This window comes from Symphalangus syndactylus, chromosome 4, assembly GCF_028878055.3.
Source record: "Symphalangus syndactylus isolate Jambi chromosome 4, NHGRI_mSymSyn1-v2.1_pri, whole genome shotgun sequence".
In the NCBI taxonomy this organism is placed as follows: domain Eukaryota; kingdom Metazoa; phylum Chordata; class Mammalia; order Primates; family Hylobatidae; genus Symphalangus; species Symphalangus syndactylus.
The window spans coordinates 43461418-43478063 of record NC_072426.2 but is presented as its reverse complement, the minus strand read 5'-3'; the positions used below and the strand labels follow the sequence as shown (position 1 = coordinate 43478063).

At 47.9% G+C, this 16646-nt stretch overlaps 1 protein-coding gene across 2 annotated transcripts in view; it reads right to left on the bottom strand.

The window, feature by feature from the left end:
• SRGN (serglycin) overlaps nucleotides 1–15062 on the bottom strand; it is a 48480-nt gene extending 33418 nt beyond the window's left edge. The window contains exon 1 of one of the 2 annotated variants that reach the window (XM_063637204.1): nucleotides 14549–15062. The gene's annotated coding sequence lies outside the window, so the exon portion shown is untranslated. Of the gene's footprint in view, nucleotides 1–14417 lie in introns of both variants that reach the window. The other variant, XM_063637203.1, reaches the window with a different exon arrangement.
• Nucleotides 15063–16646: the final 1584 nt, after the last annotated feature.

Sequence of the window (16646 nt, the reverse complement as noted above, 5' to 3'; positions counted from 1 at the left end):
GGCTCACTGCAATCTCTGCCTCCCAGGTTCAAGTGACTCTTCTGCCTCAGCCTCCCGAGTAGCTGGGACTACAGGTGCCTGCCACCACACCCGGCTAGATTTTGTATTTTTAAATAGAGATGGGGTTTCGCCATGTTGGTCAGGCTAGTCTCGAACTCCTGACCTCAGGTGATCCGCCCACCTCAGCCTCCCAAAGTGCTGGAATTACAGGTGTGAGCCACCGTGCCTAGCCCAGAGCTGTTCTTGATACTCACAAGCTCAGATTGTGAGAACCTCAAGGCCAGGATCAAGAATGGAGTCCCTGCCATACCCTCGCAGTGCCGGGCACTTAGGCCCTCAGGTTCAAAGTCAACTCCAACCTGTATGAAAATGTCAGGGAAGGAGAGAATAAGGCTAACGTTTTCCACCTGCCTCTCCCACCCCACTTCTTTACCCCTTCATTTCTTTTTTAAATGTTCTGAAATATAAAAAATAACAAAGTAAGCTAAAATAAAATTCTGAGCAGAGATGGAGGACCCCAAGCCACATGGCTTGCTTTGGACCCTGTGTGCACCCTCAACGCCACCCTCATGGCCCAGTGCATACCCAGTGGAAGGAGAGAGGCTGGAAAACTCTGGACACTTTTGTCAGGGCTGCGAACAGGAAACCCGCCAAGTGGAAAGGAGCCAGGTCCTCTGGCTTTGGAGAAGAATGGGCTTAGAGAGATGTGAGATACCGGGAAAGTATTTTCAAGCATGCGAGAGAACGTGATCAGCACTTTTCCATCTCCACAGGTGATGGAGCAAGAAAAAATAGTTCCATTTTTTAGTACAGGAGAATTCAGTGAGATTCAGAAAGAATGCCTTATTTAGAAGGAGGTTAAACACCAGCAGAATATAACCAGGGGGAATTTGAAATCTCCAATTTTGCAGTAAAATATCTTTCGACTGAAAAAAAAAAAAAAAACAAAAAGAACAAACAACATTCATAGAACAAAGACCATGCTCCTTTTCCCAATTCCTATGGATTCTTATTTATTTATTTATTTGTTTATTTATTTATTTAAATTTAGGATACGCCAAGACCTTTGAGTATCCAATAGATTCTAAACATTAGAGTTACGATGGCAATAAAATGGTGTGGTTGGGAGCTGGGGCTTAGAGTCATACTACTTGGGTTCAAACTTACTGCTTTCTAACTGGGATCTCAGGCAAGTTGTTTAACCTCCTTGTGCCTCAGATTTTCTGTCTTTTAAATGGGGATGATAGGCCAGGCACGATGGCTCATGCCTGTAATCTCAACACTTTGGGAGGCTGAGGTGGGGAGAATTGTTTGAGCTCAGGAGTTGGAGACCAGCCTGGGTAACATAGCTAGACCCCATCTCTATTTTTTAAAGAAATAGAGATCATAATTACACCATCCTCATAGGAACACAGTGAGAATCGAATAAGCCCATCTGTGTAAAGACCTGGAACGTGGTAATTAAGAACAATGCCAGCCACACAGTCAGTGCCCAGCCCACCATCAGGGTGTGGTAAAGTTAGAAGTTCTGGAAGGCATACGTCATTTCCCAGAGGGGAAGGGCTCGAATAGGGACCAAAAGGGCAATCCTTAGTTTAGACAGAAGCTGCAGGAGACACACTAGATCTGGAACTGAAGGATAGGGAGTTTGCAGGTACAGCAGACTATTGGGAAGTCGGGAAGGAAAAACAACAGAACCAAAACCTTCCTGAGAAATCATAAACCCATTTGCCTTGGTGTTCTTTAAAGAGGCGAGGAAGGGCTTACTACATGCCAGGCAGGGTGGGTGTGAGAGCTTACCTGGTCTTCACACAGCTCTGCCAGGCTGGCCTTCTGGGTCCCACCACGGAGAAGGGCTCAAGCCTGGTGGATAAAGGGAAGGAGCAGGCTGGGCACAGTGGCTCACGCCTGTTATCCCAGAACTTTGGGAGGCCGAGACCAGAGGATCGCTTGAGGCCAGGAGTTCAAGACCAGCCTGGGTAACATAGGGAGGGAGACCCTGTCTCTATTTTTAAAATAAAGTGGGGTAGGGAGGCAGAACAGGCCTCCTGTTTCTTTATGTTGACCAGGCCAAGTGGGATTATAATGACAATAATCACATGTAAATTATGAGCAGGCACTGATGTAAGCACTTCTCATGTACAGTAATAACAGTTTAATCCTCTCCACAGTCCTCTGAAGATTGTACTGCTGAGGAAGCTGAGGATATAATTTGATCACCGGAGGGTGAGTGCCAGGGGGAGAAACGCAGGGGTCCTGTCCTATCCAGGGCGGGCTTCCAGTGCTCAAGCTGGGGTGGACTCCAGGAGGGCTGACCCCATAGCAGAAAGAGTCCAGACCCCATCAACCCTGTTGCGAAACACAAATTTGTTCAAGTTCAAGTTTGTGAAACAAATTTGATGGTGTCTTGACCCTCCAAACCCTCCAAAGATAGAGACATCTAAGCACGCACAATTTCTTCCTCGCTGAAATGTCCATTTAAGGCCTCTTAATCCTGGCCTCAAATCTCATTGGGAGGGGCTTCTCGGATAGAGTCCTTCAACAGCATCTCTTATTCTGCAATGTGCGTGTAAAGCAGAGATAGGGAAAGCCCCACAGTGGGTGTGTGAGACAAGACCCCATAGAGGTCCAACTCCAGAGATAAGTGGGCCCTCAAGACACCTGGCCGCTTGCCTCAGTCCCCTAGACAGGATAATCATTGCCTGAGGTTAGCCACACAGGAAGAGGTCAGGGTCACCCCTGACTGCCCTTCCCAGGCAGGGGAGACAGGAATCAAGGCTACTCACTGCCTGGGCCCAATGTCCCCTGGATGTCCCAACCCTTTTGCTACCCTAGGCCATCTCCGACCGGTCCTGGTGCGAGGACGCCAGCATGTAACCTCCAGTAGGCCAGGGCTGTCGGATCTCCAGGGTAACTGTACGCGCCTGGCACACAGCAGGCTCTCGGCACATTTTTGTGGCTCATATGCAGATGGCTCCAACACTGCATGCAGCAGGGCGGGGAAGAGTAGGCTGACATCTGACATCTGCCAGCTGAATGCCTCAGAGAGCCTGTTTAACCTCCCTGTACTTCAGTTTCCACATCTGCTAAAATGGGGATTCCACAAGCATGTAATGAGGATCGAGTGAGTTGAAACAGGAATCCTTTGTAGTGCCTTGCCCCGCAGCACTCAATGGTACTAGCTGTTAATCAGCATAACTATGTTTAGCTGCATGACACTGGGCAAGTCGCTTATCTCTGAGCCTCCATTTTTGTTCCTATAAAGTAGGGATATTTCTACCTCACATGGTTGTTGGAAAAATTGAAAGAGACTATCACGTGGGTCGTGCGTGGTGGCTCATCCCAGCACTTTGAAAAGCCGAGGTGGGTGGATCACCTGAGGTCAAGAGTTCCAGGCCAGCCTGGTCAACGTGGCGAAATCCCATCTTTACTAAAAATACAAAAATTAGCCGGGTGTGGTGGCACACGCCTGTAGTCTCAGCTATGTGGGAGGCTGAGACTAGAGAATCTCTTGAACCTGGGTAGCAGAGGTTGCAGTGAGCCAAGATTGTGCCACTGCACTCCAACCTGGGCAACAACGAGACTCTGTCTCAAAAAAAAAAGGAAGGAAAAAGAAAGAGAATATCACGTGTAGAGAGGGCTTGGTGCACTGCTTGGGAAATAATGGGTAAGAAGCCAACTGTTGTCTGTATTGCATTCCCTTCTCTCAGGGTCTTGCAAGTTGAGCAACCAACTAATGGTGTATGTGAATTAATATCAGTAGTCCAGGCAGACTCACTAGGAAAGACAGAATTTGGTCTGAGCCTCCCTGGCTAGGGGCACATCATGAATAGCTCCCAGACACAATTTCTTCCAACCTGACTTGGTGGTTCATTTTCCCCAGAGTGGAGTCACCTTGCAGCTCTTTTTCCCTTAAAGAAATGGATCAGAAAGGCCCCCTTTCTAGATCTGTACCTGAGCAGGGATTTTCAAAACCCTGCTCTCAAAGAGTGACAGGGATTTCAGACACAGAAGTGGTTGGTGAGGGAATATTTGGAGCAAGACCTTTACCAGTTAGCAAATATCAAACCATGCCAAAAACATCCCACTTGCTCCTCCCCGCCAAGCCAAGTCCACCCATGTCCTGACAAAGGCGCTGGTGAGGCTGGCCTAGTTGTGGACCCAGGCACCAGGACCCCAGGAAAGGAGAGCTGGCAGCAAACACCTTGCTGCTCAGCTCCACAGATGCCTGCATTGGAAGCAAGAGGGAGGCCGACCTGTGGTGACCGATTCTGGGTCCTGAGCCACAAGGAGACATGAGTTAGGCAGCCGCTCCTCCCTGAGAGCAAGGCTTCATCACCTTCCTTGGACTCTGGACTCAGAACGAGGTCCCACATATAACAAGGGGTATTTCCTCCTCTTTTGTGATTTTATTTACATGCAGAAAAGCTTAGGAGTTTAAATAAACAGATAGGTAATTTGATAATACATTTACTAAATCACTTTAATTGAAGAGAACCAACTTATATGCAATCAAGATGAGAGTTGACAAAACTTATTTTCCTTTGGATGGTGGTTTTCAGGTCAGATATGATTTCTTTTCCCAAGTCTTCTCTTCCAATCAAAATGCTTCTGGAGGCCTGGCAAGGTGGCTCACGCCTATAATCCCAGTACTTTAGGAGACCAAGCTGGGAAGATTGCTTAAGCCCAGGAGTTCAAGATCAGCCTGGGCAACATGGAGAGACCCCTTCACTACAAAAATCTTTAAAAATTAGCTGGGTGTACACCTGTAGTCCCAGCTTCTTGGGATGATGAGGTGGAAGGATCGCTTGAGCCCAGGAGGTTGAGGCTGCAGTGAGTCATGTTCACACCACCACACTCCAGCCTGAGCAATGAGAGAAACTGTGTCCCCTAAGCATTTCTCAAGTACAGTAATAATCGTTTGCTGTGCCCCCTCACCAAAAAGAATGCCCCTGGGTACCTCCAAAAAGATGTAACCCTTTGGCATAATCTGCACACTGAACCACTAATTCAATGAGTATTTAGTGAGCACCTATTATGCACTAGGTGTGGCCCTACTAAGTGTGAGGCCACGGGGAGATGCATGAAAAAAGTGGACCCACTCCTCAAGTAGTTTCGTCTAGCCAGGACACCACAGGACTTCTGCCACGCAAGCTCTGGCTGTGTCCATCATGAAGCATAGCCACAAAGGTTTGGTTTTTATATTGCAATAATGGTGTAACAGTTAGAATTTAAGAAAAGCCTTTAACAGTCACTGCCCGTAATCTCACTAACACAATCATTTCCATTTGCCTTTGCCTTCCAGTTTTTTTTTTCTTTTTCTTTCTTTTCTTTTTTTTTTTTTTTTTTTGAGACAGTTTTGATCTATCTTGTCACTCAGGCTGGAGTGCAATGGCGCACGGTCTCAGCTTACTGCAAACTCTGCCTCCGGGTTCAAATGATTCTCCTGCCTCAGCCTCCTGAGTAGCTGGGATTACAGGTGCGTGCCACCATGCCCGGCTAATTTTTATACTTTTTTAGTAGAGACAGGGTTTCACCATGTTGGCCAGGCTGGTCTCGTACTCCTGACCTCAGGTGATCTGTCTGCCTCGGCCTCCCAAAGTGCCGGGATTACAGGCATGAGCCACTGAGCCCGGCCAGTTTTGATTGTTTGTTTTGGGTTTTTAGAGATAGCGTCTCACTCTGTCACCCAGACTGGAGTGCAGTGGCTCAAACATAGCTCACTGTAACCTCCAACTCCTGAGCTCAAGCAATCCTCCTGTCTCAGCCTCCCAAAGCACTGAGATTACAGGCATGAGCCACCATGCCTGGCCCAGTTTTTAACTATATCATGTTATAGAGTAGTAGCAATCACAACATGCTTACCAGATTGTATTTTTCTACCATTTATATTTTTATATCTTCCTGCCTAATCTTCCTTACTAGCTTTTTTGGAAAAGCTACATGCTTTTCTATCCTGGCTCCTGTCATTCTGGTTCATGTGCTAAAATGACAAAACCATTCCCCATGATTGGACTGGCATGATTTGGGTTTTTTGTTTGCTTGGTTGGCTGGTGTTGTGGAAAACTGCAGTGTTTGTGGAACGAGCCATGTCTGTGGAGAACACAGTCTGTCCGGGTCCTGTGCTGAGGTCACTGGAGGCCCAGCGGGTCACCAGGCAGCCACGGTCCTCACAGAGCTTAAGGTCTTTGGGCCTTAAAGACGCAAGAAACCAGCAAACCATTTTTCTTAAGATGCGAAGACACCTTGGAAGACATACAAAATGAGTCACACTAAAAACCCCAGCAAAACAGACTCCAGTCTGAGGGAGCCAGAAGAGTCAGACATTTTCAAAATGACTGAAGAAAAGTGTTTGAGGAAGTCCCCACTCCCAAGCCTTAGTCACCAGCAGAGCTGAAACTACCTCCACACAGGGTTGTATTTCCAAACGGTAGCTCTTCTGATCTCATTGGTGATGGAGGGAAAACCCCCTTTATTTCAGAATGAACCCTCTAACCCTACTGACCAGCCAGGAAATCCCAAACCCGCCTCCTGCCCGCTGGGATTGCAAGTTCAGCCTGTGTCCGTGGGGGAATTACTGCGTGGGTTGGCTTCCCTCTGAAACTTTCTCCTCTCCACTTGCCACTCCAAACAGAGGATGAGTAAGAAACCCCGGAAAGAGACCCACAGCTTGGGTTTCCACATTTAGCAACTTTTCCACTGTTTCCCTAGAAATAAAAACAAGAACACAAATTCATTTACTCCACCCCACCAAGACTGTCTCCTACATAAATGCAGCTCTCTGGTGCCTTACCCCAACCCCAGCTGCCAGAAGCTGAAGTGGAAGAAAAACCAAAGGTGCCTAACTCGAAACCCGGGCAGCCTAGAGCAAGCTTATGCATGTCTGTGGGTTCTCCCTCTTCCTCTAGACACCAAGGCCCCAGAAGGCCAGCTGTACACCCATGGTGTGGGGAGGGAGGGATGGTTCTTGGTCAGGTTCGCTCTTCTGGAAGCTTCCACACAGCAGACCCCTGTATTATTTTCCCCTCCAAAGTGTACGTCCAGTTCTTTGCAAACCTTGGTTGATTTGGCAGAGCGTTTATCACATAGAATCACACTGTACTCTGAAGAGCAGTTTGCTTGACCCTATAAAGCCTTGAGCTCTGAGGGCAGGATACAGAACTCACAATGACAGCTTGGAGGGTACCCTGGAATCAGTGAATAGGGATCCCTCTCCAGAAGCTTCATTTCTTCCCAGTCTTTTGTTAGATAGGAGGTCCAGGACAAGTCACCTCCGGATCGTCAGGTCTTGGTGATGGTGGCACAGCGAGACCCTCCCCACCAGTAGAGGGCCTCATACTGAGTACATGGGGCTCCTTAGTCTGAATTTTCCTGGCTTTAAAACATTTCGGAAGAGGAAATCTACCGCTAGAGTCAGCTCAAGGAAAGGGGAGCCTCAATGGTACTCAGGAGGTGCTCAATAAATGCATGTATTCTTGCTCAACAAACCCTTAGGGATGGGGAGGGCATCACAGAGAACCCCAGATCATAGCCAGAAAGAGCTTTACAGAGCAGGAGCCCAGAAACTCTAGCTCTTGGTTCTCAAACTTGGCTGAATATTGGGGAATTGAGGCTTTAAGAAATCCTGATGTTAGAGGAATGGGTGTTGGGATTGATGTGTGACAAAGCATAGTCACATGTCCAAGATAGAATCTAGGTGGTAGATACACAGCTGCTCACTGTAGGAGTCTTTCCATTTTGCTGTGTGTTTAAACATTTTATTTTATTTTTGTTTATTTATTTATTTATTTCTGAGACAGGATCTCACTCTGTCACCTAGGATGGAGTGCAGTGGCGCAATGTCTACCTCTACCTCCCAGCTTCAAGCGATTCTCCTGCCTCAGCCTCCCGAGTAGCTGGGATTACAGGCACGTTCCACCACACTTGGCTAATTTTTGTATTTTTAGTACAGATGGGGTTTCAACTTGTTGGCCAGGCTGGTCTCGAACTCCCGACCTCAGATGAACCGCCTGCCTCAGCCTCCCAAAGTGCTGGGATTACAGGCGTGAGCCACCGTGCCGGGCTGAACATTTTCATAATGCAATGTTGAGAGGGAAGTCCTTAGGCCTGGACTTGCCTCAGAGATTCTGATTTAATTGGTGCAGGCTGTGTGTTTGCAAGAGCTCCCAGGTGAGTCTACTGTCCAGGTGGGTCTATTGTCTAGCTGAGGCTGATCTCCATGGCTGTAGTCTGGGCTCACTGTGGGCCAGAACAGCATCATGAGTATCACCTGGGAACTTGTTAGAAATGCAGATGTCCAGGCTCCACCCTGCCCAGGTGTGCAGAGCCAGAAACTCTGGAGGTGGAACCAACAATTGGTGTTTTAACAAATGCCTTCCTGTGATTCTGGTGCATGTTAGCTGAAGTTAGTGGTTCACAAACTTGGGTGCATGCTGGAATCACCTGAGGAATTTTGGGGACAAAATAGACAATACTCTAGGATAAGCCTCATACCCCTTGAATTAGGTCTGCAAGGTAGGAGGCTGCAACATAAAGGAAATTGCCCCGTCTAATCCAGAGCAGTCAGGGGCATCCACTGCCCTCAGGGCAATCCAGTGCAACAGAGGACATTCTTTCCTCCCAGGCTTGTCACCAAGGACATAGGAGAAGGAGTGAATAGGGTGATGAGGATCAAAATAGATCAGAGTCTCTTCCTACAGATGAGGAAACTGAGGATCCCAAAATGGAGCAACTTGCCCCAGCTCATACACCAAGCCAGGGGGCAGCCAGGATTGAACCCAGTTCTGTCTCCAGCTAAGTGGTTTTTAGTATATTCATAACCATCATCACTATCTAATTCCAGAACATTCTCATCACTCCAAAAAGACACCCTGTACCCATTCACTCCCCATTCCTCCCTCCACCCAGCTCCTGTCAACCACTAATCTACTTTTTGCCTCCATGGACATGTCTGTTCTGAGCATTTCATGTAAATGGAACCATACACTTTGTGGCCTTTTGTGACCAGCTTCTTTACTTAGCATAATGTTTTTGAGATTTACTCATGTTGTTGCATGTCTCAGCACTTCACTCCTTTTTATGACCAAATATGTACTTGTATGGATCTCCTTGGTTTTGTTTATGCACTCACCTGTGGATGGGGATTTGAGTTGTTTCCACTTTTTGGCTATCATGGATAATGCTACTATGAATGTCCTTGCACAAGTTTTTGTGTGGACATAACTGTATTCTCAATTCTCTTGGGTAAACACCCAGGAGTGGAATTGCTGAGCCCTATGGTAACTATTTTTTAACTTTTTGGGAACTTCCAGACCATTTTCTGGAGCTTCACTTCTGTTATCAACCCCATTTTGCTGATGGCGAGGGAGGGAGAGAAGTGAGTTTGCTCATATTCATCAGCTCTTGAATGGCGGACTCAGAGGGTGGGGCCTGCTCATGGAAAGGAATCCTCTGTTTCCCTCAATGCATTTCATCCATTCTTCGAAACTTTTGAGACCCTTCTATGTGCCAATCACTAGTCCAGGTGCTGAAATTACCTCTGAGAGCCAGACAGACATAGTTTGTGCCCTCTTGGAGACATAGTTTAGAGGAGAAAACAGACAGTAAGCAAATAATTACAAATTTGACAAGCACAATGGCGAAATCTATTAGGGTATTTGCCAACTTATCCTCTGCTTTGTACAGTGATCAAGAACTTGGGCTTGGAGTCAGCCCGCCCAGGTTCGAGTACTCGCCACTTACTAGCTGGCGGGCCTGGGCAATTTCCCTAACCTCCCTATGTCTTCATTATTCACGTGGAAATGGACAGAGTAACAGTACCTACTTTAAGGTTTACAGGGTGGATTCAAAGCATCAAAACCTAGAAAGCACTTCAAACCTGGCTCTGGCAAGTCCAAAATCAATACGAGCTATCGAGGTTGCTGTTATACTGTCTACACCTTACCCATCACTCTGGGGTATGAATCCTGGTCCCTCCAACTTTCACTGTTTCCCACCTCCTCCCCATGCTCCGCTACCCATATACAAACTCTGACAGTAAGCAGAATTCCCACAGTGCTCTGTTCCAACATCCTGCATTGAGCTAATCTGGTTTGATGGTTCAATTAGAATCCCTGAATGCCAGGCTCCTCATTGCACAGAGAAGAAAATGCTTTTAAAATATTCATCTTTTCTCCTTCCGTAGACTGTGAGCGCCCTGAAGCTAGGCCTCCTTTCTCCTGTAGTGCTAAGAGTTTTTGGCAAGAAAAACAAGTGGAGGTAAAGTCGTAAAGTAGGGTAGTAGGGTTGAGAAAGGACAGGCTCTGGAGCCGGACAGGCTCTGGAGCCGGACAGCCCTGGGGCTATCACACCTGCTCTGCCACCTGTAACCACCTGACCAGGACAGCTTTCTTGGGGAGCCTCCTTCAATCATCTGTGAAATGCAGGAGGAGCAGCTGCCCCTCAGACCTGGTGGGGATCAGCAGTGACCTGCAGAAGTTGCTGGTGTGTGGTGGGCACCAGATGCCTAGTGCTTCTGCTGCGTCAGTGCTGCTGAGGACCCAGAGCCCTGCCTGAGCAGCACGCTCACAGAGGCAGCGAAGTACAGGAAGTACACAAGGTCAAAAGGAAAACGAGCTCTCCAGAGACGTCCTCTGATCACTATTGTGTACGCTGGGTCGCATGGAACAGAATTTGCTGCTAGAGTGTTTTTCCTCTCCTAACCCCATAGACACTTCTATTTTGCTATTTTTACTAAACTCTAACAGGAACAGAAAGTATTCATGCAACTGTATCCAGTGAATGATTAAGAAATGCATAAGAGCGGAGATTGTGTAATTCCCAAATTGCTGTGCCTTGTCATCAGCCTCAAGTCCGAGAAATACTGTAACGGTCAAGTTGACCTGTATTCCTAAGAAATTTCCTGGGTCGGCTTTAACACATTCTTTGAGAGTTATGACAGAAGATATTAAAAAAATTCCTCCCACTCAGTGAGCCATACAAAGCCGACCACACATCAGTAGTGTCCATCCCATGTTTAATCTTAGAAGGTGTGTGAGGAATAACATGTTTGCTTTTGAAAGATGCCTTGTAGGCTGGGCGCAGTGGCTCATGCCTGTAATCCCAGCACTTTGGGAGGCCGAGGCGAGTGGATCGCCGGAGGTCAGGAGTTTGAAACCAGCCTGGTCAACATGGTGAAACCCCATCTCTATTAAAAATACAAAAATTAGCCAGGTGTTGTGGCGGGCGCCTGTAATCCCAGCTACTAAGGAGGCTGAGGTAGGAGAATTGCTTGAACCTGGGAGGCAGAGGTTGCAGTGAGCTGAGATCATGCCACTGCACTCCAGCTGGGCAACAGAGCGAGACTCCACCTCAAAAAAAAAAAAAGAAGGATGCCTTGTCTTCAAGTAAACTTTATTAAGGATGAGTTGCTTATTTGTATTAAAAAGAGGGCTGGAGGATAGCTTGAGCCCAGGAGTTCAAAACCTGCCTAGGCAATATAGTGAGACCCCCATTCTCCAAAAAAAAAAAAAAAAGAAAGAAAGAAAAGATGGGGATCACTGAATTTTCTATTGCATTAACCAAGAATCTTAAAAGTCATATTTTTAAAGATTATTGAAGATTTAAAATATGTCTTTTTTTTTATTATTTTGTTTTATTTTATTTGAGACAAGGTCTCACGACGTTGCCCAGGCTGGTTTTTACTCCTGGGCTAAAACTATATTCCTGCCTCATCCTCCCAATTAGCTGGGATTTCAAGTGCATGCCAACCCACACAGCCTTTTCTTTTTCTTTTGTCCTTTTTTTTTTTTTTTTTTTTTTGAGGCAGGATCTTGCTGTGTTGCCCAGGCTGGAGTGCAGTGGTGCAATCGCACTTCATTGCCGCCTGGACCTCCTGAGCTCAAGTGATCCTCCCACCTCAGCCTCTCAAGAAACTGGGACTGCAGACACATGCCACCAATACACCTGGCTAATATTTTAATTTAATTTTTTCTAGAGACAGGGTCTCATGAAGTTGCCCAGACTGTTCTCGAACTCCTGGCTCAAGCAGTTTGCCCACCTCAGCCTCCCAAAATGTTGTAATTACAGGCTTGAGCCTTTTTTATTTATTTATTTATTTATTTATTTATTTTGAGATAGAGTCTCGCTCTTTGTTGCCCAGGCTGGAGTGCAATGGCGCGACCTCGGCTCACCGCAACCTCCACCTCTTGGGTTCAAGCGATTCTCCTGCCTCAGCCTCCCGAGCAGCTGGGAGTACAGGTGCGTGCCACCACGCCTGGCTAATTTTTTGTATTTTTACTAGAGACGGGGTTTCACCGTGTTAGCCAAGATGGTCTCAATTTCCTGACCTCGTGATCTGCCCGCCTCGGACTCCCAAAATGCTGGGATTACAGGCGTGAGCCACCGAGCCCGGCCCGAGCCTTTTTATTTGTAAAAGTGGCTTTCCATTTTCTTTCTGTGGCAATTTCAAGAGGCATGGTGGGTTATTATCCCTGAGTTTTCTTGGGTATTAAAAAAAGGCCATGGGGCTGGGCGTGGTGGCTCACGCCTGTAATCCCAGCACTTTGAGAGGCTGAGGTGGACGGATCACCTGAGGTCAGGAGTTCAAGACCAGTTTGACCAACATGGTGAAACCCCATCTCTACTAAAATACAAAAAAATTAGCCGGGTGTAGTGATGGGTGCCTGTAGTCTCAGCTACTTGGGAGGCTGAGGCGGGAGAATTGCTTGAAACCAGGAGGCGGAAGTTGCAGTGAGCTGAGATCGCGCCGTTGCACTCTAGCCTGGGCAACAAGAGACTCTGTCTCACAAAAAAAAAAAAAAAAAAAAAAAAAAAAAAAAAAAAAAAAAAAAAAAAGAAGAGGCCATGGGGCTGGGGCTGGGCGCAGTGGCTCACACCTGTAATGCCAACACTTTGGAAGGCCAAGGTGGGAGGATCACTTGAGCCTAGGAGTTCCAGGCTGCAGTGAGCTATGGTCATGCCACTGTACTCCAACATGGGTGACAGAGTGAGACCCTGTCTCAAACATCATAATAATAATAGTAATAATAAAATGAAAATAGGTGGTGGCAGCTCCCACTTCCATCTTTATTTTTTATTTCAGAGGCACTTATAAACCAGGAGAATTATGTGCAAAAGGAGTCCCCGGATATAACCCAAGACTCAGGAAATTCTTGCTCCTCTTGGCAAGGATGCAGCTGAAATTTACCTTTAGTTAGCATACTCCTCAGATAGGGCAAATGAATTGTGCAAAGATCAAAATGGGGCTTTTTTTTTTTTTTTTTTGAGATGTCTCGCTCTGTCACCCAGGCTGGAGTGCAGTGGCATGATCTCAGCTCACTGTAACCTCTGCCTCCCAGCTTCAAGTGATTCTCCTGCCTCAGCCTCCTGAGTAGCTGGAATTACAGGTGCCTGCCACCGTGCCCAGCTAATTTTTGCATGTTTTAGTAGAGATGGGGTTTCGCCATGTTGGCCAGGCTGATCTTGAACTCTTGACCTCAGGTGATCCACCTACCTTGGCCTCCCAAAGTGCTGGGTTTACAGGCGTGAGCCACCATGCCTGGCTGTATTTTTTTTTTTTTTTTTTGTAGAGTAGGAGTTTCACTATGTTGGCCAGGCTGGTCTCAAACTCTTGAATTCGTGATCCACCTGCCTCAGCCTCCCAAAGTGCTGGAATTACAGGCGTGAGCCACTGCACCCAGCCAAGGTGGGGTTTCTTTATTTTATTTTTTATTTTTTTTTATTTTTTTGAGACAGGGTCTCATTCTGTTCCCCAGGCTGGAGTGCAGGGGCACAATCACAGCCCCAGGACTCAAGTGATCCTCCCACCTCACCCTCCCAAATAGCTGAGACTACAGGTATGCACCACCACGCCCAGCTAATTTTTTTTTTTTTTTTTTTAGAGATGGGTTTTTGACATGTTGCCCAGGCTGGTCTCAAACTCCTGGGCTCAAGCTATCCTCCTACCTCAGCCTCCCAAAGTGCTAGGATTACAGATATGAGCCACCATGCCTCGCTGGGGAGTATTTCTTAATGACTTAAGAAAGCTTAAAAGAACAAACTCTTCACTACTCGGTCCGTGTGTTTGCTCCAAATTAGTAAAATTTGACCATGAAATAAAAACTGGTTGGAGGCAGGTACGAGGAGTTGGCATCCTTTTGGTGGTTGCTAAAGTTGGGCAAGAAGGAAAACAGAAAACAGAGAAGAATGATAGTGAAGTCCACAGTGAAGTGATATTAACAGAAACCAGTGTAGCCCCAAGAGGGAAGGCTGGGGACAGAACTCTCAAAGCCATATACTCGCAAGGAAACCACTAACTCCTGTCCATACCAGGCACCCCAGGACTGTGCCCTAGACCCTTAATAATGACAAATTTTTCCAAATCAGTAACCAAGACCCAACAACAAAAGGGTAACCACTTATATGAAATGAATACCAACTCAGAAAATCCAGGGCTCCTTGAACCTCAACCTGGGATGCCTGCAGCCTGAATCACTTCTGAGCCCTTTGGGGATGGGGATCAGCCCTGAATCTGGGCTGGGATTCAGCTCACTAGAAGCACGTTCCCCACCCTTTCCTCCTTATCTGTAGGTGGAGACAGCTGGGAGATTGTGGGTGATCCTCCATTTATTTCCAGTAGGTTCCTTTTGTCACCAGCAGTCTCTCCTCTAAAGCCAAGGGGAGTCGGGGAGAAGAGTCTGTCCTGGGCTGCTCGACTCATGCTGAGAAGACACCACTTCCAGGAAGCCTGGGCACAAATGACTCTGACCACTTTGCTTTCAGATTTCAGTGAGGACAGACACTGTGGGGTCACTGTGGTTGGTTCTTGTTAAAGTTCTGAATGCTTCCATTGCTTGAAAAGGGAGGTCTTAGAGAAGAGGCCAGAAGACAAGTCTTTCTACCTTCCCCAGGAGGAGGAAGTCACAGGTTAGGCCTCAGGGAGAAGAGCTGCTGATCTTTTGCACTGGAATCAAGAAGTCAGGGAGAGGATGAGAACTGGAGTGGACCCAAGGCCTCTGCCGCCTTTTGTACCTGCGCTGTCCCGTGTTTATTTATCCACCAGTTAGTTTCCCCCGGCATGGTGTGGAACTGGAAGTGCATGTGGGCTCCCCCCGGCCCCATCCCACTTCCTCCTCTCCAGCGAGACAATAAGGGGAAGGGAAAGCGTGGCACACTAAACCTGCCAGGGACCTGAGGTCCTGGCTCTGCTGCCCCCCTGCTGCGGAGCCATCAATTGGGGGAAATTAATCCACCTCTCTAACTTTGCCTCTTCCTCCTCCAAACATGAGAAGGAGAACCTCTACAATGGGGTACAGAATTTGGATGATACATGTGCATTTTCCTGAGGAGATGGCTCTGCAGCTTTCACCAGAGGGCTGAAAGAGTTCTCGGACTCCAAGGGAAAAAAGATCCAGTCTAAGGGCCCTGTTCCGTAGCTCTGAGCAGCACGGCAGCCACTTCCTGGGTCTGTTGTTTACTTCAGGCACCTGTCACTCGCAGCTCAGACATCTCCTCAGACGCCCGGGTCTCCAGCCACCCACAACTATGATTCTTTTTGCTTTAATCAACCTCTGTTTTAGGCTGCTGGGCCAGGAGGTCAAGTTCCCCTGTGGTGACACCACCACCTCTCACCAACTGGTCACTGTTGTGCATGCCCCACACAGCATGTGTGCCCACCCACAGGGGCAGGTGGATCCAAAGGGCACTGCTGTGAGCTGGGCAGCTAAGACTCTGTCTAGCCTTTAAGACTCAGCTCAGCCATGCACCAGACAACCCAGGGTGGGTGTGAGAGAGTAGAAGCATCGTCTGAAGTTAACCCATTTGTTTCTGGTTTGCTCTACACACCTGTACCAGGCCCCAGCTGCAAACCTCTTCCTGCTCTGAGTTCTTGGCTCAGATCCCCTGGCCAGACTGTGAGCTCCCTAAGGGTGGAGCACTGTGCCTGGGTCAGGCTTGGATCACAGGGGCCAAGCGTCTGCTGAGCTGCAGAAGGGCTCTAAAGGAGCGCCAGCAGGCATCAGTGGGTCTCCCAGGTCCCTCTTCTGGCGGGAGTACTAACAATCAGGGCAGGAAGGAATTGTGAGGGGCAGCAAGGAGCTGGCGGTCAGCATCTACCTGTCGAGGCTCAGGGAACAACTGCTCTCCTCCAGTGCAAGCTCTTCTCATTCCCTCGCTGTTTGGGTTGCCCCCTCCCCATTGGGTTAACAAGGCTGGAGAAAAGCCCTATTGCCCTCCTCCAGGGCTGCCATGGGAGGCCAAGGGGCACTTCTGCCAAAAAATGAGAAACGAGTAAGTGAGGGGGTGCTCTCACCCCAAAGGGAAGTGAGACGGCCCTGACCGTGAGCGGTGTGACCTTTGCCTGCAGGCCACACAGGAAGAGAGAGGGAGTTACTGTGTCCACTAACACGCCACTCTGCCTTCTCTGGGGAAAACAAGGAGCCTCCTCTGAGTGTTCTTTACCTTCCGAAGATCTTTGCTTTGATCAGGGGCCCTTTTGGCCATCTGGCAAGCCTACAGACCCTCTTCTCAGAATGCTGTCTTAAAATACATCTGGCCGGGTGCAGTGGCTCACGCCTGTAATCCCAGCACTTTGGGAGGCCGAGGCGGGCGGATCACGAGGTCAGGAGATCGAGACCATCCTGGCTAACACAGTGAAACCTCGTTTCTAC